Genomic DNA, 23,036 nt, shown 5'->3' with positions numbered 1-23,036 from the left:
ATGTTATAGTGATTTCTCCAGTGCCCTCCTACACCCCATCCCTCCTCACCCCCCACCTTACTGGGGCTTTGTAACCTGATGCTCCATAAAGAGCATTTCCACAAAAGCATTAAGACATGTCCCCACATAATATTAAACCTGTCCCCCGAATGCCCTCCTCCTCCCAAGCACAGTCCCCCCCCCCCCCTCCACCATGAGGCTGGGCTGGCAGGAGAAACTGGCTCAGCTGTTTCAAATTAGGGGCAATGGGAGGCTTCCTTGTAATATATGACTTAATCAGGGGTCTCTGAAGGAAACAGTCCAAACTGAGTCTGGAAATGACCCGAAATTGGATTTCATAAACCTCCTTTGGCTTTGGAGCTGGGAAGGAATTGGAGTCTCTCATAGGTGTGTTATACGTTATCATTAGTAGATGGATAGCTGTCCTTGGACGCCCAGAGGAATGAAGTATGCTGTGTGGTCGTTGTGTATTATTAGAAAAAATACAGGATGCCTAGTTAAGTTTGATTCAGATAAATAATATTTTTTTAGTATCAATGTCCCAAACATTGCATGGCAACCATAGTGTTATTGATGTTATTGTGCTATAGTCTTATAGTGTTATTGCAATAATTTCCGGGAGTGAAGGAGCCATGGTATTCTTGATATTACCTCCTTCCTACTAAGGTGAGACTCAAACTTCTGTAAGGCTCCATCTGAAAACGTTGGGTCATTTTTTTTTCTATTGGTCCATGGTTTCTCCTTAAGTCTAGTTTCCCGTCACTCTTACTCAGGTGAGGAGCTAAAGTTAGCCTCATGAGTAAGAAGGAAATTGCCGCCTATAGGCACCCCCCCCCATAAACCAGAAGCTGAATGCTTAAAATGTTGTCACTATATACGTACAGATGGCCAATAGGCACATGAAAAGATGCTCAACATCGCTAATTATTAGAAAAATGCAAACCAAAACTACAATAAGGTACCACCTCACACCAGTCAGAATGGCCATCATTAAAATGTCTACAAATGACAAATTCTGGAGAGGGTGTGGAGAAAAGGGAGCCCTCTTACGCTGTTGGTGGGAATGTAAATTGATGCAGCCATTATGGAAAACAGTATGGAGGTTCCACAAAAAACTAAACATAGAGTTGCCATATGACCCAGCAATCCCAGTCCTGGGCATATACCCAGACAAAACTATAATTTGAAAAGATACATGCACCCCAATGTTCATAGCAGCACTATTTACAATAGCCAAGACATGGAAACAACCTACATGTCCATCGACAGACGAATGGATAAAGAAGGTGTGGTGTATATATAATATATATATATATAAAACAGAATATTACTCAGCCATAAAAAAGCATGAAATAATGCCATTTGCAGCAACATGGATGGACCTAGAGATTATCATACTAAGTGAAGTAAGTCAGAAAGAGAAAGACAAATACCATATAATATCACTTATATGTGGAATTTAAAATACAACACAAATGAACATATCTACGAAACAGAAACAGATTCACAGACATAGAGAACAGACTTGTGGTTGCCAAGGGGATGGGGGGGTAAGGGAGGGATGGACTGGAAGTTTGGGATTAGCAATGCAAACTATTATATGTAGAATGGATAAACAACAAGGTCCTACTCTATAGCACAAAGAAGTATATTCAATATCCTGTGACAAACCATAATGGAAAAGAATATGAAAAAGAATGTATATATACGTATAACTGAATCACTTTGCTATACAGCAGAAGTTAACACAACATTGTAAGTCAACTATACTTCAGTAAAATAAATTTTTAACAACGTTGTCATTATATGCATCAGTTATATATCGTACAGCTTTATTACCCTACTAGTTGTATTACTTGATGTTACTCAGATGAGTCATTACCATTGCCCGTCATCAAATAAAAAATAGAAACATACGAAAGGAACATTTGAGTTGCTATCATTTCCTCTAATGGTAATAATTTAGACATTTTTGTCATATTTTTCAACTTTGTAGCAAAGCTGCATTATAAATTACATTTGTCATTGTAGTTTGAAGCTCACAGAAAAATGCCTTATGAGAAAGGAGGTAGAGATGTCAGAGCTGCTTTATCATAATATTGAGAAAGAAGTCAGAAGGCTTAGGGAGCAGACAATGTTAGAATAGATTTATTATAAGACTCGAGAATCTGCCACTCGACTATATTCCCTGGGAGGACTCGGAGTATACTCTTCTCACGAAGTGTAGAAGGATAGCATTGCGGGGTGGGCATCCGTGTTTTTGAGCTTGTGGTAAATGGTGGTACATGCTCCCATGGTCCTAGAGAACCCTTGGAAAGGCATAGTCCTGGGACCCCAACATCCCCGTTTCTCCCAAACCAAATCACTCCAACAGCAAAGCCCAGCTTCCTCTTGCATGTATGCCACCCCAAAATGGTTATGGCAGTGGTAATACTCCTGATTATCCTGCCTAAGGATACTTCCTCTGTCAGGTGGCAGAGTCCTGCTAGGAGGTGTACACCCAAAAGGGAAACTTTTGATCACCCCAGACAGAGATATAGCTAGTGGACAAAACAGGAGGAAAAAAACTCAGTATTCAAAGTTTATTAGATTGGGTAAAGGAATAGGAAGCCCCAAAGCATCCCTCCTGTCAGTTAGGAAGACCAGGGCATCTGAGGATTAAAGAGATTTCTCAAGAAATGCAATAGGAAATGAGGGTGGGGTTACAAACAGTAAACAGAAAGAAACACTGTGACAGTGAAAAATTAGGTAAGATTTGCAAGAGCCAACACTGAGGAAACCAAGAGATAGAATCATGGCACAGAACAAAAAAGACAAAGAAGAGCTTGGTTAGAAGGACCAACTCCACACGGAAGATACAATAAGAAAACACAAGAGAGGAAATTATTCCAATGGTGCAGGCAACCTGCTTGGCCGGAAAGTTCATAAGGAAATGGTAGATATATTAACATCATCAACACAGGAGGCAAAAACAAAGTTAGGTAGCAATAAGGAATGTGATGGCATGAGTCAAAGAGGGAAAGAAAGGGATTAATAATTAAAAAGGAAAATTAAGCAGGCAAAGATACAGACTTTAAATTTTTATTTTTATTTATTCCTGTTCCCACATTTTATTGTATTTCCCTGGCAGACATCCCACACTCTGGTAAGTCTGGGGGAAGGGGAGGGGTTGGCAGAAAAATGTTGCTTTGGGGATTTGAATCTTATTACTTGGTGCTGTTAGTGTTGGGCAGACATTTATAAAAATTACATGCTGTAGTGGCAGGTCATTTTTTTTAAAAAAAAGAATCCTGAGCTTCAAATTTAGGACAAAGGTGAGGGTTTAAAAGAAATAAAGGGAAATAAGATGAAGGCAAAGGGAAGGTGGGATACCGGGGTGGGGGGGGGCGGCAGTTGGCTTGGAGGGAGCTGGAAAACCTGCCAGTGACCAGGAAGAGAGGAACCCAGCTGCCAGATCCCTGAAGGACGAGAGACATTTACTTCCTGGAACTTGTCTTTTTGGCTGTTTACTTCCGTGGGGATTTTCCCTTGAATTGACACTAGTAGCCAGAAGCTTAGACAGAATCATTGGAATTGGGTTTGGAGGTTAGATACCGTCACGATTAGCTCTGCTTTTCACGCTTTTATGACTATTTTTAATCTCTCTCTTTGTTTGCTCTCATCTGCTCAGGAAAAGTTTAGCACATCTCACTTCCCCCATGTGGGTCCCCTCCCCCCCATCCTCTTCTGTCCTTTGCTCTTCACCTTCTTTGTGAGAGGACCAGAGGCATATTAGGGCGACACCTGTCTGAGGTCTGGGATCTGACCTCGGGCATTGCTCCTACATTGGTTCTGTCTCCTGGGATGGGATCTGACATCCCACTGAGAACCTCACGGCCGGGACCACAGCTGCCTCTGCGGCAGCTCCTCAGCTTCTTGCTCCTCAGGAGGACGGCGTCCTTCCTCCGAGCCAGGCACTACAGACTTGCCTTCCTTTTCCTTCTTGCTGCAACTTTGTAGGGCCATTTTCTAAAAACATTCACCAGAGGGGAGAAGGAATGTTTCCTTACAGGTGCCTATTTCCCCAAGTGACTTTTGTTAAAAGGCCGCCTGGGAGAATATTTACAATCTAAATGGTCTACAGAGTTTGCCTCACCATGTGGTATCCTCTTTAGCTAAGAGCTCTCTGGGGCCGGGTCGGGGAGGTAGAGGCAGCCCACACAGGGCTCCCTCCCCAGCACTGCCTAGCCTGGCCCCTGTCTCCACAGACTGCCTTGCCGCCTCTGAAAAGCAGATTCTGTAAAGTGATATCTTCTCCTCTTCTAATCTCAGAAAAGTTGTCAGACTGGTTCTGAGCCTCCCCATAGGCACTGTTCTTTGCTACAAAATGTGATGTGTGGTGCTGGGTTTAATCATGAAACTAGTGTATTTAGGACCACTGAAAAAGATTTTCACAGGGAAGTGTCTTTGAAATGATTCTCAGTTGCTCAGTGTCTTGCTTCAGTTCTGTTCTCCTTTTTAGCTTGTGTGCATTTTTTGCTATTTCTTCAGCGTGGTACAGACCAGAGAAGCATTTTCCTCGGTAGCATCCTTGTGTATATCTCTTTTAACTATGTTCTTGGGACTCAGGCGGCGTTTTACTTCAAAATTCCCTCATACGCCTGGACTTGGAGAGATACAGACTAGACTCATATTTCCTGTATTAAAATACTTGCACAAAAACACTGTTCTTTCTAGTTTATCAAACAAGCTAATGTGTCTCCCGAGAATTTTGAGTTCAGACATGAAAAACTCTGTGAACCTTTTTGTGTGTGAATCATTTGAGCTTTGGATGGGTTTCCTCATGGGGAGATATGATTGCATAAAATATTCTACTTCTACCTAAAATGTTTCAGGAGATGATCTTTCAGCAAAGACTGTTAGTTTTACAATGGATAAGCAGTGTTTGAGAAAATAAACTCTGCATGAACAAAAAGCTTTCAGCTTCTTGCATACATTCTGTCTTCTCACAAGACCAAAGAGCTCTCATGAGTTCCTGAAATTTGAACCTCAAAGATTCAACTAATTGATCTATTCCTGTTTCTACATTTTATTCCCAGTGGCCATTTTCACACCCATCCCATTTAGGAGACCTGGAAAACTCAGGAGATATTTTCGGCCTGTCAGGACACACTTTTTTTTTTCTTTAACTTTTAAAAAAGAGCCATTGACTCTCTCTATTTTTTTTTTTTTTTTTTTAAACTTTGCACCAACCAGTCCAACTCTTCATCTTGTTGAATCACCCCAGGGGACTTAAGCTCTGAAACCCAATTCCCCTCAAGCAAAGATATTTCATAGGCTTTTAGAAGTAGAAAGGATCCGAGAATTGTTCGTCTCGCCCATTTCAACAGTTTCAACACAGGAAAGGATCCAGGGAGAGGGAGAAGGAATCCCACAAGAGAGGGGAAACTACACAGAAACAAAAGATTGTTTCAACCTTCAGATTCCACATACCTTCCACTGTGGAGCTCCATAAAATAGCCTACATCACAGGGACAAGAAAGAGTGGGGTGGTGAGGGCTAAAGATTTCACTTTCAGTTTGGGTTGAAAATGAAGCAAGTGTTTCCCTACAACCCATTTCTTTAGCTTTCAGACAGTCTAGAGTGTCTTGCCTTTGAGGCCGCATCTGAGATGAGCTGAGTGCGATTTCCACTGCCTGCGGCCTACAACTTCATCTCTGGCTCCTACCATCTGGCCCAATTTCAGCTTCTCTCCAATTCCTGCCCTCCTCCCCCACCTCCTGGGAAGACTCTGTTGCCTGATCTTTATTGCTCTTTTCCCACACTCCATTATACAGAGTGGCATCAGCCTCTGAATTTATTTATTAGGACTCAGGTCTACGATATACAACCCCACGCTTCAGTCGTAGAAAGTCAGCACCCAAGAGGAAGGGCCAGAGGCTTGCAAAACAGCCAACCCTCTGGAGGCCCCTCGGAGCCAAACTGGTTTTTCAATACTTCACACTCACAATCCCACAGTCCAGACGGGCAGCCACAAACCTTGTGGGGGAGTGCATTTGCAAGTGGCAACCTTATACCCACATGTCTGGCCTTCGCTTGGGACACTAGCTCTATTTTTAAAAATTAGCATTTTGCCTAATAAGCTTAACCTTAGTCATTGATGTTCCCATTCAATACATTTAAGCGTGGTACAGACTTAGATTGTGTATTTTTTAAAAAAAAACAACAACAGATAATACAGGTAATACATTTACATTGTGCATAACTCAAAATGATATTAAAAATATATGCGTTGAGAAGTCTCACTCCCACCTCTGACCCTGGTACCCATCCCCACCCCCTGTGTGTAACCACTTGTATTAGTCTTTTACATATCCTTTATTTTCACTTTTCCACCTGTTTTTTATTTTATTTATTTATTTATTTATTTATTTATTTATTTATTTATTTATTTATTTATTTTGCGGTACACGGGCCTCTCACTGCTGTGGCCTCTCCAGTTGCAGAGCACAGGCTCCGGACGCGCAGGCTTGTCGGCCATGGCTCACGGGCCCAGCCACTCGGTGGCATGTGGGATCTTCCCGGGCCGGGGCATGAACCCGTGTCCCCTGCATCGGCAGGCAGACTCTCAACCGCTGCGCCACCAGGGAAGCCCTCCACCTGTTTTTTAAATAAGCCTTTTATTTTAGAATAGCTTTAGATTTACAGAAACATTGCAAAGATAATACAAAAAGGCTTTGTATTCTCCTCACCCAATTTCCTCTATTGGTATTATCTTACAGTACCATGGTATATTTGTCACAGCTAAGAAATGAGCATTGTATGTAACTATGAACTAAACTCCACACTATTCATCTTTCACTAGTTTTTTCACTAATGTCCTTTTCCTGGTCCAGAATCCCATCCAGGATGCTGCATTCGTCATCATGTCTTTGTTGGCTCCTTTTGGCTATGACACGTTCACAGATTTTACTTGTTTATTTTATTTATTTAGTTATTTATTTATTTATTGCGGTACGCGGGCCTCTCACTGTTATGGCCTCTCCCGTTGCGGAGCACAGGCTCCGGACGCGCAGGCTCCGCGGCCATGGCTCATGGGCCCAGCCGCTCCGCGGCATGTGGGATCTTCCAGGACCGGGGCACGAACCCGTGTCCCCTGCATCGGCAGGCGGATTCTCAACCACTGCGCCACCAGGGAAGCCCTACTTGTCTATTTTTAATTAATTTTTTTTACTGGGTAAAGTTGACATGTAACATTGTGTAAGCTTAGGGTGTAGAGCATGGTGTTGCTTTGATATATTTATATATCGTAATATGGTTGCCATTGTAATGATATTTATCACATTACATACTTGTAGTACAGTATTATTGTCTATATTCCATATACCGCATGTTAGATCTCTATGGCTTATTTAGTACTTGTTACGAGTTTGTACCATTAAACACCATCAATCTTACCCCTGTGCCCCACCTCCCCTGGTAACAACCATTTTACACTGTTTGTTAGTTTACAGGTTTGACTTTTTTAGGTTCCACATACAAGTGATATCATACAGTACTTGTGTTTCTGTCTGACTTATCTTGCTTAGCGTAATGTGCTCAAGGTTCATCCATTTAGTTACAAATGACAAGATTTCCTTCTTTCTCACGGCTGAGTAATATTCCATTGTGTGTATGTACTACCTCTTTCTTATCCATTCATCCATTGATGGGCATTTGAGTTGGTTCCATATCTTGGCTATTGTGAATAATGCTGCGATAAACATGGGAGTGTATGTATCTCCTGTTTTCATCTCTTTTGGGTATATACCCAGAAGTGGAATTGCTGGATCATATGGTAGCTCTATTTTTAATTTTTTGAGGAACCTCCCTATCGTTTTCCACGGTGGTTGGACTAATTTATATTCCTACCAACAGTGTGTAAGTCCCCTTTCACTATAGCCTCGCCAGCCCCTGTTGTGTCTTGTCTTCTTGATGATAGCCATTTTAACAGTGGTGAGGTAACATCTCATTGTGGTTTTCAGTTGCATTTCCCTAGATTTTTCTTGTATTTGATGACTTTGACGGTTTTGAGGAGTGTGCTGGGTTGTGTATTTTGTAGAATATCCCTCAGTTGGAGTTTGTCTGATTTTTTTCTCATGATTAGGCTGAGTGGAAGACCACAGAACTGTACTACTATTCTCATCACATCATATCAGCGGGTACATGCTGTCAACATGACATTACTGTTGAGGTTGACCTTGATCACCTGGCTGGGGTGATGTTTGCCAGGTTTCTCCATTGGGAATTTACCTTCCACCCCCTCCCTCCTTTTCATACTCAGCTCTTTGGAAGCAAGTCCCTAAGTGCAGCCTGCAATGTGGGGTGGGGAATACAGTGTTCCTTAGTCCGTGTTTGGTGTAAATTGGCAGGGCCCCTGGGAATGCCAAACCTCGTGCTAAGGCTGTTCCTCCAGTGGAGGCTCCAAAGTCAGACTTTCTCACCTCCTGACAGGCTCATGCATTCTCAGAGGCAACTCATACACTTACCAGGTTGCCGGGCTTTCACTCTATCGTTCGAATCGTGCTTTTATAGCGACCCCTCGGCATCAAAATCCGCTTTTACGAAGGTGAATCCCACGGCACTCTGGCGCTAGGGAAATGCTCTCTGCGTTAAATTTCAGTGGATTTGCACTGGACTTTGGTTTGATCTGAGTCCTGAAAAAGAATGTGTGGCTCACAGGACAGTCAGTGTTTGGGCGGCTTGATGCACACGGGCTTGTAATGGCATGTGTGTTTTGTCGTCCTAGCTCTGGAACTTCCTGTTGGGAAATAAAACTCTTTGAACTTATTTCTGTTTTACCACTGCCTCCCACACTGTGGGCTTGGGAAGTTCATTCTCCCGGGACCTCAGCATTGCCACCTGCCAAGTGGAGAGGGCAACATGAGGCCCCAGCAGAGCATCGTGCTAAACACTTCATAACCAGGATTGCACGGACTAAAGATGGGCAGCTCTTGGTGTCAGAGGTGATGGGCTACGAAGACATTGGGGCACAGAAGTCCTCCTCTGTCCCTTGGGAAGGGTTCAAAGGGTGAGGTGCCTGGGGGTGTGATAGCACTCATGAGCTCTCCGAGGTTCTGGGGGAGACAGCTCTGCTTGCGCATGAGCAAGTATTGTCTGCCCTGTTACTGCAGCAGTAACATGGAAACTCCTCTTTTTTCAGCGAGCTTATAAAAATGAACAAGGCAAAAGCAAAACAACATACTCTGGTGGAAATGTATATTCTCGAAAAATATAAATATAATCACAGGAATGGGGTGTTTTTATTTTTTATACTTATTGTTTTTTGGTTGTGTTGCAAGGCTTGAGGGATCTTACTTCCCCGACCAGGGACTGAACCCGGGGCCATGGCAGTGAAAGCGCTGAGTCCTAACTACCAGACTGCTAGGGAGCTCCCAGGAATGGGAGTGTTTTAATGAGAAGCAAATTACCTACATCAACCAATGTGGCTTATAGAACTGACTGACAAAACGAAAATCATCTACCAAATCCTGGAAGGCCCTTTAAGACCCTGCTAAAGGCTCACCTCTGTTCCAGCGCAGTCTTGACTGTAGGTGAATTACACCGTGTCAGATTCTCAGTACTCACTAGCTCTTTCAACCAACAAGCATTTATTGGCCTCCACTCTAAGCCAGGTACTGTATTAGTTATTCATCCTAAAAAGAATGAAAAATATTGTTCTAAGTGTCAGCACTACCTTCGTGACTCATTAAAAATCTTTTAAATACATTTTTCCAGGACCAAAATATACATCTTCAAGCCAAAGATTATATTATTTCTTGGCCACACCCTTCATCAAGTCATCTTTTCTCTTCCACACTCTGCCCTGGCCCCAAAGGGAGTTAGGAGAGGAAAGTATCTGCGGGATGTTGTGGGTCAATTAAATAGAAAGAATGTGACAACTTGATGTGGGTTTGTGATGTTTCAATTGATTTATGCCCGGCTGGGGTGACAGATTTGTATGGGGCAATGGCATCATACTCCTCTTGCTTTCCTTAATCACAAAAATGTGCCAGAAAACTGGATGTTGTGGATAGACTGTGGAATTACGTGGTTCCCACAAAGCATGGCGTCTGGCAGTGATTGGCAGACGATGGTTGTCACTGATGCTTCTGAGTTCTCTGAAGTTCTCTCTTGTGAGGCAAACAGCTGAGCTTTTGGTCATTCCTGATAAAGGCCTAAATATTATACCCAGGGCTTGTCTTGTCCTGTATGCTGAGTGAGCCGTTGACTGATAATGAGAGAAGTCCCCTACCCAAGAATATTCTATCAGCCTCCACCCCAGCACCTCCTACTACCATCATCCCCTCCCACCAACAAATCTTTCTCAGATACCCTTGGCTGCCTCCACTAGTCTTTTAGCAGTGAACTATACATTCACTGAGGTGGGTGGTGCTTTGGTCCATCATTAGCCATTAGCAGACTAAATGTGTTTATTGGATTAATTTAGCCCCCTCTGCAAGGCCCAGATAGATTAAGGGGACAAAAGATTTTTTTTGATGACAGAGAAGAAAAATCTAGAACAACAACAACAACAGTCTAGACTGATTGGCAGCATGGAACACTGGTTGATCATGTGGCTCTAAGAGTCTGACTTCAGCCCTTCTGTTATGATCTTCCAGTTTCATAACTTCTTACTGCTTCAGTTTCTCCATTTGTACAAGAGGAATGATAACAATAAGAGATTCTTATTCAGACATGATGGGGCAGAGAAGTCGTCCTCTGTCCCCTGGGAAGGGTTCACAGGGCGAGATGCCTGGGGATGTGATACCACTCATGGGCTCTCAGAGGTTCTGCGGGAGACCGCTCTGCCTGCGCGTGAGCAGGTATTGTCTGCCTTGTAAGATTGGGTTTGTGAGGATTAAGTGAGAACAGTTTTAGAGGAGTGCATGGGAATGCCTGGCAAACAGCAAATGCTTAATAAATATGACATCTTGGAGAGGGACTTGAGCAACCAGCTGTTAGCATGAGGGCCCTGGGAACCCTGGGAACATGGAGGGGAAGAAGAAACATCCCAGAGTAAAACATGTTCCAAAAATAAGACTCACATTCATTTTGCTAGGAACTGGTTTCTATCCCCAAGTGCGGATCTCATAAACTCTTCTTCTCAACCCTCCCTCCAATACCTTCCAAGATTCCATCCACAATCAACAAAGGGATTATCAGCTCCAATTTCTGGGGAGAGTATCGTTTTACCCTTAAACCAGAAGAAGGGGGACTCCCTGCATTTTCTGCCTCAGGGGTCAAGTGTCGTCAAGTTTTCCATTCATTTGATAGGGATCATGCCCGCACCCGGTTGCTGCAGTAGCTTAGGTGACAAGTACAATAATTCGGTAATTTGACTGTTGAACCTTCAGGAGACAAGAATTGCTTGAGTCCAGCATAGGCACAAGGACAGACACAAGGTCAAAAGTTGAAGCTTAGAAGACAGAGAGAAAAGCAACCTTTTCAAGTCTAGACAGCATATTAACAGAAGGGCTTAATATGTTGCTCTGTTTATAGGAGGTTTTTGCTGACAGCAGTGAACATGAGCCCTTTTTTCTCCCCATTCTGCAAGTTCCCTTCTGCTGTGTCGTTATAGCCACCTCTTCCCGTGAGCCCATGGAGGACTGGCAATCAGAAGCTATGGCTGGGGTCTGCAGGGCAGGGGGAAACAGGAAGGGGAAAAACAACTGGAGGGTTGATATTTTGGGGGCTGAAGGTGAATTCATCACATCAGTCTACTAGCAGCTCACAGCTATATTTTAGTCTTCGCATGATTTTTTTCTAGAAATGTTATAATAGTAAACGAGAGAATAGGCAGGTCATCAAACATTTTCTAGATGCATTTTTATTTTCCTAAGGAAGGCAATTTGGGAAAGATACTTTCTCTCATTTTTAATCATTTTTTTTTAAATTATAAAATGACTTCGGTTAGAGTATTGGGCAGTAGCTGATGGGAATATAAATTCATTTCAACTTTCTGGAAAGTATTTTGGCAGTATATAATAAAAAGTCATCAAAAAGGGTACATCCTTGACACAGAAATTCCATTGCTAGGATTTTATACTATGGGAATAGTAGTATAAATATTTATGTGACAGAATGTTCCTCACAGAATTATTTAGAATAGCCCCCCAAATGGAAATTATCTAAACACTCTGAAATAGGGGATGGGTTAGATAGAATACAATGTGAATGCCAAACAGCCACTCAAAACCTTCCTTAGAGAAGTATTTAATAGCAGTGAGACGTAAGACAGTGCTTCACATCACAGGCTTCAGAGGCCTTGAATTTGAGCTGCTATATGAAGGTAGTGATACCAACCTCACAGGGGTATTAGAAGGACAACGGAGGTAAAGAAGATAAAAATGAGATCAATGTATGATGATGATGTCATTGTTGGGTAAAAAAGCAGATTTCATTGATTAGCTCTGGTAGTTTTCTGGTAGCATCTTTAGGATTCTCTGTGTATAGTATCATGTCACCTGCAAACAGTGACAGCTTGACTTCTTCAAAAAGCAGATTTCAAAACAGAATGGCCAGTAAAGTAACAATGTATCATTCATTTAAATATTATATATATATATGCACGGCTTTACTACATGCATGTCTTTAATATGTATATACATATATAGTACATTATATGTGCATATATGTATGTGTGTATGTATATGATATGCCTAGAAAAAAGACTGGAAGGATATACACAAAATGTTAAAAGTAACTAGCTCTGGGTAGTGAAATTACAGGTGGATTTAATTTTTTTATTTTTCTGTATTCTTCAAAGTTTTAAATCCTGAATTTATATGGCTTTTGTCATCAGGAAATTTCATACCACCAGGAGTAAAATCCACCATTTAACTCTGATATTAAAAATGCTAAATCTGTTCTCTATGAAGAACAAGAATCTGCAAGGGGCGGGGTGTGGGGAGTAAAGCGCACCCTACAACGAAGCTCTTTAACCTGGAGAGAGACCGCAGGAAAGACTTGACCTCTCAGGAGGCGTCCAGTTATTGGAACAAAGTTCCGCTGTAGTCAGAGACCAGAGCTGTGGAGCTGGCCTGTCATTGTTCACCTGAGGCACCTGAATGGGTAAGCAGGTTTCTCATAATTTGTGTATTGGGTTCTGGTTACATAAGCCACTAGCTGTTTGTGTAAATGGCTCTTTTACCCTGGTCTGAATTGGACGGAGTCTGTTTGATAGAGCAGCTTATATAACCGAAATCTGAGACTGAAGGAAGGATTTGGCCCGGACTGTTGATTGCATGGGAGGGTGGGTTGGAGAGGAAGCTTCCAGAGCAAGAGGCTCTTATTTTGAGGCAGTGAATTAGAGCAAATTGTTCCCCGCACTCCACTTAACCACATTAACACAGTGGGATCTAGCCCATCGATAGAAATGGGTTCTATTCCTTCTTCTGCGGAGGGAACAGGGCTGTTTCTCTCCAAGGATCAAACAAGGTTAAGACGTGCATGCACGGACGCTGGTGGAAATGCCACGTTTAATAGTCATTCCACGGCCTGTGTCCCATTGACATTCCAAACCCCCTTCTGTTTTTTAAAGCTCAAAAACATTTTCCTAACGGTTTTGGGGGGGTGGGATTTTATTTTTGCAAGAGTGGGTGTGTTTGTTGCCTTTTTTCCTTCTTTGAAAACTAGTTCAATTTTTTTCCTTTTTCCCTTCCTGAATTTTAATGGGCCTGAAAGTTGGAGTCTGCCAGAATTTGAACATTCAGAAAAGAAAGGTACAAGATCTTCCTCTCTCGAAAGCCAGCCTAGCGTGCATTTTCCAGGCCTTTCTCCCACACCCACTCAGCTTAAACCACGGAGGGGCATGGCGCTGGCCAAGGACTCCACTGTAAGCGCATATGCTTCCTGTTTTGTCTTTCACCTCATCTGGACCCTGGGGTAGACTCAATTCTCATCTCTGAGGCTCTGTTATTTCAGTCTTTGGTCTCAATGTCACTCAATCAGGAAAATGCTAATTCCTCAGCAGGGAGAGGGAAGTCATAACTCTCTTCTTAGCTTTATATTAAATCCCCCAGAATCCCCCAAACAAGTAGCCCAACCCTCTTACCTCTATTTCTCCATCTGTAAAGGGAAGAACTGTGAAGTGTGTTTAAGTCCTCATACCAGCAATCCCTGAAAGCCATCTGGGCTCAATTTAGGTTGTGCCTCATTATCTCAAAAGGTGTAGAGAGAGTATCAGATCATCTAAATGGCATTCATCTTAATCAATACTTGTAAGTCAAATGTGTATTGATCCATATTTAGAACAGAAGTGTATACTCACAGGCGCAGAGTAGATATATGTAATCTCTGACCACCCCCGTACACTCCGTGATTGCCAGTGGGATCCCCTCTTACCTCCTAGTTACTTCTCTGTCCCTGCCTCCACCAAAGGGACTCCCTTTTTATTCAGAACCCCACCTCCATGAAGGACTTGTCCAAATTTCATACCAGAGGGATGACAGTCTTTTAGCATAGTTCTTACAGCAGTGTGAATCACTAATATGATTAATCCTGCCGAGGAGAGTTGCTAATTTTTATTCTAGGATGTCCTCTATTGTAAGATCTACCACCAATTTATTAATAGCTTTAAGGGGAGGAAGGAAAAACTACTACATGAATTGTATACAGTAACAGGGAGATACATCTCAAGTTCAGGGGAGGAAAATGCACAAGACATTGAGAGATCTGCAAAGAGGGCATTTGTTCACTGTGGTTAAATAGGCGTGTAGACTCGAGGGAATTGCCTGGATAAGATCCCTGCACCACAGTCGGCTGTGTGACCTTGGGCAAGTGACAACCTCTCTGTGTCTCAGTTTCTTTGATCATAAAATGGGGATACTAGTGCCAGTCACACAGAGTTATTGCAAGGATTGAAGTATTTAATACATGCAAAGTGCTTAGAACAGTACTTGGTAACCAATCAACAAATATTAGAGTAATTGTTAATCCAGATGAATCTTTATTTTTCTTGTTCCAAACAAATCTGACGCAATATAGAGAACTTCTCCCCAGAAAAAAAAATACAAAACCTGTGCAGACACACAAAATTTATATACAAGCTCTGGGGTTTTCAAGGCTCTGTGAAGTCCATTCATATTCCTCATCCACTTGGTGGAATCTAGAGGGATCCACCCGGGGCAGCACAAGCATGGGCTTTGGAGTCAGGCCGACTTGGGTTTTAAGCCTGCCAGCCGCTGACTAGCAGTGTGGCCATGGGCAAGTTCTGTGACCTCTTTACATCACATCTCCTCACTTATAAAATGGGCGTAACAACAGTACCTGCTCTGTGGACTTAGCCCATCGATAGAAAGGGATTCTACGTGATAAACTGTGGTAACGCTGGCGGGGGCAGGAGAGGGGGAACAAAGAAATCCTGCCGTTTTCTGGGAATGGAGATTGTCCCTTTGCTCCCAGTCTATTTCCAGACACTTCCCCTTTTACAAAAGAGCTGGGAATGGGCAATCTGGTACCACAATTCTGGAAAATGTGCCCTATAATATGAATTATGGGAAGAGTAACAACAACAAAAATTAAATAGTGAAGTGACATGTTTCCAAATATTTAAGAAATTGTTACTTTACTAAAAGAGCCTAAATAAATATTCCTAAAGTGACAGTGAAATCTGGTAGGAAGATCCCAGAACTTGCTCCCAGGAGCTGCTTTTTAATCCCTTCCCAGCCTTAGAGACCATGAATGGTGATATCCCTGCTCAAGCTCTCCCCCTGCCCCTGACATCAGTTTTGAACACCAGGAGCCTGGTGCATTTTAAGACTTTTCTAAATGTCCATAGGATCCAGCTTTCAGCTGGTAATGTTTATCCACGTACCACATATGTTTGTTTTTTTAAAAAAAGGACATAAGGAAATACACTGAAATGTTAATAGTAGAGATATAGGTTATTTTAATTTTCTTCTCTACATTTTCTTCACTTTCGATAATTTGTTTTGTAATAAGTATGCATCATTTAAATAATTAATTCAACAATTAGACATTTGTCTATATGAAAGGTACTCCGCTAGGTGTTGAGAATACAGCATCCATTATCTCTTGATGTCTACAGTCTAGAAGGGAATAAGACATTAAATAAGTAATTACACGAATAATTCATTGCTTCCAATGGCAGTAGGCCCAATAGTGAAGTCTAGGGGACTATGAAATCAAGAGGGACTTGACCTAAGCTAGGGTCTGGGAAGGCTTCCCTGAATAAATAATATTAAAACTGAAATCTGAAGCGGGGAGGGGAGTAGGAAAGAAAGAGGAGAATATTCCAGGTGTAGAGATCAGCATGTGCAAAGACCCTGAGGCTTGGTGAGTTCAAGAGGCCAGAGTGGTTACAGCTTGGGGGAAGGAAGAAATTCAGCTAAGGCAAGGGCAGCAACAAGCAGGCCTCAGAGATCATGTTAATGGTCTTTGCATCTGATTTTAAGAGGAGATAGAAAGCCAGGGTTTTAAGCAGAATAGTAACAAATAGCTATTTCCATTCTGGAATTTTTTTTTTTTAAAGAAAAATAACAACAAAGGTATTTCAAATCATTTGTTATGTATAGTTTAGGAGTTCTTGGATTTAGATTTTTTAAGGCCAATTCAATAGACTCACCCTATATATGAAAATATTGGGTAAAAGTGTTTTTACCCAGTATTGAAACGTTAGCTTCCTTTTTACAGGGAGCCTGGGACAGTGACAGGGCCTCAACACTGCAGCCCGGGTCCCCTGTCAGTCCAAGGCCACGGGGCATGCCCTGGCACAATAGTGACAGATGATGAAAGCCGGGCAGCAAAGCACCCTTCTTCCCACCACCCTGGGGAGTTGAGGCAGGAGGCAGCCCGTGAGCATTCTGTCAAGAAACCTCCATGTGCCATGGAAACGCAAAACGATGCAATTCCCAGACCCGCTGCGGTCAAAACACAGCTGGATAAATGACAGCATCTAGAACCTGACAAATTGTGAGAGTGTTTTTCTGCTCAGGAGTGCAGGGCTGGGTCACTGCCGTGCCAATTAACTGCAGTTGGAGTTCAGGGGATGATCGCAGGGACCTCCAGAAATGTACATCCGGAAACGCTGTCTTAGTGATGTGAACACACCAGCTCGGAGTCTACATGTGTTGCGATGCTTTTGAGTTTAGTTAAAATAATGGTTTAAACCACAGTGCTCTATCATCTCAGGAAATCACGGTGTTGGAAGTAATTCACCACTTGGCCGCTGAATAACAGATGAGATGCTTCCAGCCAATCCTCCTCTCTAGGGTTCCTAAATCAGCTGGGCATGTCCTGACCTCCAGGTTATTTGAAGGGCAGGGGAAGCTGCCAAAACCCACCCTCGCTCCTGGAGGAACTCAAAGCTTTAGTGGGCTTTGGAGCCCGGTAACCGGCATCTGGTAGTCAACCTTTTCCTGTAATGAGGAGGTATTAAATATTCACATCAGGAATTGGGACTTTTGCAGGCCCTGAACTGGTCTTCCAACCTGTTACCTATTATGCTGCACACTTTATATACCCCCGAATACGACAAGAAGAAACTTGCGAGTGTTCTATAAAACCTGCCACTGACATCAGGGTGGGTCTTCGAGGCTTATGGTTATTCTAATAAAAGCAAGGAATGTGTAACAGGCTGTAGCCAGCAGACCACCAACCACTTTATCGTTGAAGCACAAAAGAAAACCTCTGGTAAACCTACCGTACCTGCCTCGCAGCGTGTGGCTGTTTCTTAACCCTTGAAGACTCTGTTACACGCCTAACTTAAGACGACATCTGTATGTTTCTGGTTTCCCTCCCTATGATGAGTCTGCTAAGTTACACGCTTAGACAAGAAATACCTATTGATGGAGTGGTTATGAATTACAGATTGGAGGTTACAAATCAATTCAGGATTTTTAAAATATAAATTCAAACTAGATCTGTGAAGCCAGCTTTTCCTCAGACAGCATAAGCAGATGGGCAGCCAGGCGGCCCTATGATAGGTATGAAGGAGGTCTTCTATGGCCCCAGAATCCTTTCTTGATCTCTTCCTTTTTCCGTGGTTACCCTCACGCTCAGGAACTCAGTGTCCTATCCCTACCAAAGCGCAAACATGGAAAAGGAACTGTATCAGCAGGGGAATAGCAGGAAACTCTCAAAATAGTTATTAACTGAGGAGAATGAAATGAAGTTGCTATTTAGTCAAGCATAGGCTGGTAAAGGGCATCGGTGAGAGGTTGGGGGGGCACTCAGGGACTCTTACCGGCAGTGAGCTACTCCCACCCCAAAACCAAGGGGCCAGGGGTGGTGGAGCCCTTATGAGAATCTGGCAGGAGCTTCAGCAAGAGAATCTGGTGGGGCTGCCTACAGCAGCCGGCCTCCTGGGGGCACAGAATAGGCCAGGCAAGGGCAGGTAATCCATCTGGAGGGGCAAAAGAAATCCAGACCCGGCACAGGATCTGACATCAGATTATGCAATCTACTACCTTGCTCAGATTCTTTAGCACCCCAAACCTAATAAGTATGAAAGAAAAGTTAGCGGTCGTGTGGGTACCTTATTTTTAATCCTTGTCCTAAAGGGTTTTCCAGCATCAGTGAGCAGATACGGAAGGGGGGAAAGAAGGAGCTGTCTCTGTTTCCAAAATCACACCCAGTAGTGGCCTCTGATCTTGAGGACGCTCAGGGATGAGAGGGAGCTTCCAGAGGAGACCGGATACACCTGGTGCACTAGGTCTTCCGCCCTCCCAAAGCGCTGTCATCCACTGGACAAGTGTGGGATGCACTACGACGTATCTGCCTTGAAAAGGATTCCCCCATTAAGCTTATTTAGGAGTCATGAAGCCATGCCCCTCATCTCCATCCTGCACTTTTTACCAAGCCTCCTCAAAAACTTTCCTGCTTCTGTCTTGCTCCCTCCAAGCCACAGTCCTCCGCATAATCATCAAAATATTCTATCTTTTAAAAAAAAAATCCCCTGGACTTCCCTGGTGGTCCAGTGGTGAAGACTCCGCGCTTCCAGTCCTTCCACTGCAGGGGCCGCGTGTTTGATCCCTGATTAGGGAACTAAGATCCTGCGTGCCGCGTGTTGCAGCCAAAAAAAAAAGCCTGCTTAAAATCCTGCCACGACTCCATATTACCTACAGTGTAGCCTGCAAACCCCATGGTGGACTCCCAGGTGCTTCCGCAGCCTCACCTCTTTTCAAGTCTCCTCCTTGCCCTTCAGGTACCAGCCACGTCAGTACTTTTGCTCGTGTCATCCAAGATGCGTGAGCTCCTTTTCTGGGTCTTCTGCCCCTATCGTCTACCTGCCCGACTCCTACTGGTTGTTTTGAGAAGTGTCTCAGGAGTAAGACCTCCAGGCTGAGATGCAAAGATGCTATCACCCTGACCACCCTCCATCACAGCACTCCCACATCACACTGAAATGTCCCAGCTTGCCACTGGCACTGGGAGCACCATGAGGGCAGAGACTGTGTCTTATTCACGAATACATCCTCCTAATGCAGCACCCAGCAAGAGCTGCCATTAGAAACTATTTGATGAACTAAACTAAATGATGACTTGCCAGAAAGAAAGCGCTCCTCCAAAGCAAAGTTCCCTGGGCATTAGATTTTTTTAAAAAGCATTATAGGAGGGGCTTCCCTGGTGGCGCAGTGGTTGAGAGTCCGCCTGCCGATGCAGGGGACACGGGTTCGTGCCCTGGTCCGGGAAGATCCCACATGCCGCGGAATGGCTGGGCCTGTGAGCCATGGCCGCTGAGTCTGCACGTCCGGAGCCTGTGCTCCGCAACGGGAGAGGCCACAACAGTGAGAGGCCCGTGTACCGCAAAAAAAAAAAAAAAAAAAGCATTATAAGAGTACAACCTGTATAGGTATTTAATTACTGTTGCTAGATCTCTCTCTATATTCCATGAATACCTCAGACCCTTAAGAATTGATTTAAATGAAAAAACAATTTTGAAAGCGGATTGATTAAAGAATGTTTTGGTGGAATAATTGGAAAGAATAGAAGAATAAACCATAGAACATCTGACTCAGGGAGGCTTTAAAACACCCTCTAGTAGAAGAAGTAAAGTGACACAGTTACCTGAAGACAATAGTAGAGATCATTTGGAAACGCCAGGCTTGATAGACTGACCTCCATGTTCCCATGGGTCATATTCTTTCTATAATTCTAAAGTGGCTTTAAAATACAGGTAATCAACTGCTCAGAGGAGACGTAATCACTCAGTGTCTATCGCTTCACAATTGTGTAGCTACAGGATTAGATCGTGTAGATTGGGATCTGTTTCTAAGAAATGGGAGCGCTAAATGAAGTGGGTCAAACATACCTCACTTCTCACAAGCTATAGCCTCTGGCAACATTATTTATCCTCTAAAGTCAATATACTGTAGATATCTTTATCTTCCTGGTGTTCTCTAGGGCTCCTGGAATGGTGGGTTGGACCCTATCTAGACGGCAGCTTCATCCATTCAACGGGAGATCACCCACTGGAGTTACTGGAAAATGTCCATTTTTACATTCAGCATGTTATCTCAACCATCAAAATAATCTGGAGTTGGTTTATTTTTTGGAAAACTATTTGCTGCAAACCAAAAAACTGTCAGTCATAAAAAGGATGTTAACGGTAGAGAGACCTCAGCAGTGTAAACAAAGCAAAGATATTGGCTGGCGTCATGCAACCTGTAGAGGGCGCAGTGGAGGCCCGGAGTTTGTTGGCTCATGGCTCTCAAGCTACAGAGCAGCTCACCAACACCGAAACCATTGGCACCGTCTGGGGGTCTAAACAAGGAGAGTCCATGGGGTCAAAAAGAGCAAGGACATACCTCAGAAATTCCAGCTCCTTTTGACAAGTATCCGATGCTGGGACTCAAAATTGACACCAAATTATTCATTAAAGGCCCCCTACACACACCACCACCACCACCCTTGCAACACAATATTTTCTTCCCCGCCCCCTTGAATGTGAAGTTGAAACTAAGTGAATTCAGTGGCAATTGGAAACCCCAGCATTACAAAGCAGTGTATTTCATCATATACGGTTTAGTCTAATTCTGGATAAACCACGTCTCCCCACTTTTGTCTCCAGCTGAAGAGGCATCAGTGGCGCCTGCAGCCTCTTCTGCACAGCTGCTTCTCCACCGACAATTGCTGCTCAGACACAGGGCCCTTCTCCAGAAGTTGATGGTAGAATCGGGGAGCAGAGGGAACAGTCGTCCACCCAAACACAAACTCCAAATATGAGAAAGCGTCTGTTGTGCAATTTTTTTTCGAGTGCTAAAAATCTTTTATTGGATTACTTTGTAAAATAACTTATATAAAGTCATGCTTGTAACGTTCTTGCCTCTTGTGGTCTTAGATTTCACACCAAAGAAGATTGAGGGCTAAGAGTACCATTACAAGAAGAAACATGAGGGAGGCAGATGCTCAGAGAGTCGGAATTCATGCCTCCATTTGAGATACAAAGAGAAAATATAGGCCTGAGAGCTCCTTGGAAGGCGAGATAAGAGAAACTATAGATGAGGGATCTCTGTCACATCATAGAAGGATATCTGCCCATATTCATAGTCCAGGAAAACTCCAACTCTGCATTTGCTCTCTCAAGGAACCCCTTTTTAAAGGGGGAAAGGCCCAGAAAGTATAATCAGTTCCCATGATGGATCCTTGAATAAGACCTTATCTCCAGAAGCACTTCTGCTGGCCGAGCTTCCGTGTACGCCCAGCCGCCACTGTGTTGCCTTTTCCACGCCCACCCCCCAGTAGGTGCCGCCCTGAGGGGAAGCTCTCCACACCCAATATGGTGGCACTCAAGTCACATCTCTCTGGGTGACCGGCTACCTCCTGCTGCACATTTCTGAGTCTCACGCTTCTCAGATCCTCAGATAAGACCAGACAGGGATGAGCTGTTTTAGGGTCCAAAGTTATAGGGCTTTGCAGCACGTTTAGCATTTTGCTCATTCCTGTTATTTGGCATAAACTCAGGTCTGTGATTCGGGCGGGCTCTAGACACTGAAGCAGTAGTGACTCTCTCCTTTCCAAAGAATACCTTGCATTCTGGAGTGACGCTGAGGCAAATTGCCCACATTTCTTCTCTAGCTCTGCAGTGATTTTTGGAGGCTGCATATCTGTTCAGAGAGCTGACTTCACTCTCCCTCAGTTTACTCATGTTCTCTCTCCCCAAACAGTTCCGTCTCTGTAGTATTTCCTGGAACTTCTCCTTCAACTTTGTGGCAAACTCCGTCAGTTGGTTCTGATTGGCTTCTCTCAGGTTCAGGTTGAATCTGCAACCTTGCAGGCTCTGGAAGTTCACTTTGTTTTCTTCAATCATCAGTCGGAACTTTATCCTATATTCAGACTCAATCATCACTTTAAAATTCTGCTCTTCCTCCTGCATCATCACCATTCTTCCTTGCTCATCAGCCAATATGCTTTTTGTTACTTCAAGTTCCTCCTTCAATGTGTTCAATATCTCCTGGAATAACTTCCTGTAATTCTCAGCAGCTTTTTGTACTCCATACACCTCCTGATTCTTGTGTTCCTGGGACTTGAAGTACTTGTCACAAAGCGTGATTTGGTCATCATGGCAGAACAGCTGTGGTGGATCCAGATGTATCTCACAGCAGCCATCTGGGATTTCTTGCTCTAACTGGGAGCAGAGCCTTTTGGACATGCCGGCAGGTGGCCCTAGTTGAAGATTGGGCTGTTTCTGTTGTGGAATACACCTCCCCGTACTCTGAAAAGGAAAAGAGTGGCAGTGTTCTGGTGCAGACACACTTGTTAACCTCAGTCCGCAGTCAAGCATCAGCAGGTCAGCGCATCCTGGACTCCTCAAATCCAGCAAATCTTCGGCAGCCACGTGTTGAGCTCTCAGCAGTCAACATAATTGGCCAGGACCCTCCTCTTGGAATAGTTTCTTCTCTTTGCAATCAAGATCATGTAAATGACGACCTCCTACGTTACTCGTCTGTTTCCCAGCATTATTTTTCGACTTGGAATCCTCTTGAACCTCTAAGTTTTGGGGTGCTTCCAGGGTCAGTTCTGGTCCCTTACCTCATGCTAGTTCCAATGTCTCC

General features: G+C 43.6%; 1 pseudogene across 1 annotated transcript; it reads right to left on the bottom strand.

Moving 5' to 3' along the window:
• Positions 1-21,325: 21,325 nt before the first annotated feature.
• LOC309819222 (putative E3 ubiquitin-protein ligase TRIML2) lies at positions 21,326-22,633 on the bottom strand (annotated as a pseudogene). The gene has a single exon. The product of its transcript is annotated as a putative E3 ubiquitin-protein ligase TRIML2 (transcript).
• Positions 22,634-23,036: the final 403 nt, after the last annotated feature.

The sequence above is a fragment of the Grampus griseus genome (genome assembly GCF_964374135.1).
Source record: "Grampus griseus genome assembly, chromosome: 2".
NCBI classification, from domain to species: domain Eukaryota; kingdom Metazoa; phylum Chordata; class Mammalia; order Artiodactyla; family Delphinidae; genus Grampus; species Grampus griseus.
The sequence above is the reverse complement of the archived record's forward strand: the minus strand, read 5'-3'. Positions and strand labels throughout refer to the sequence as shown.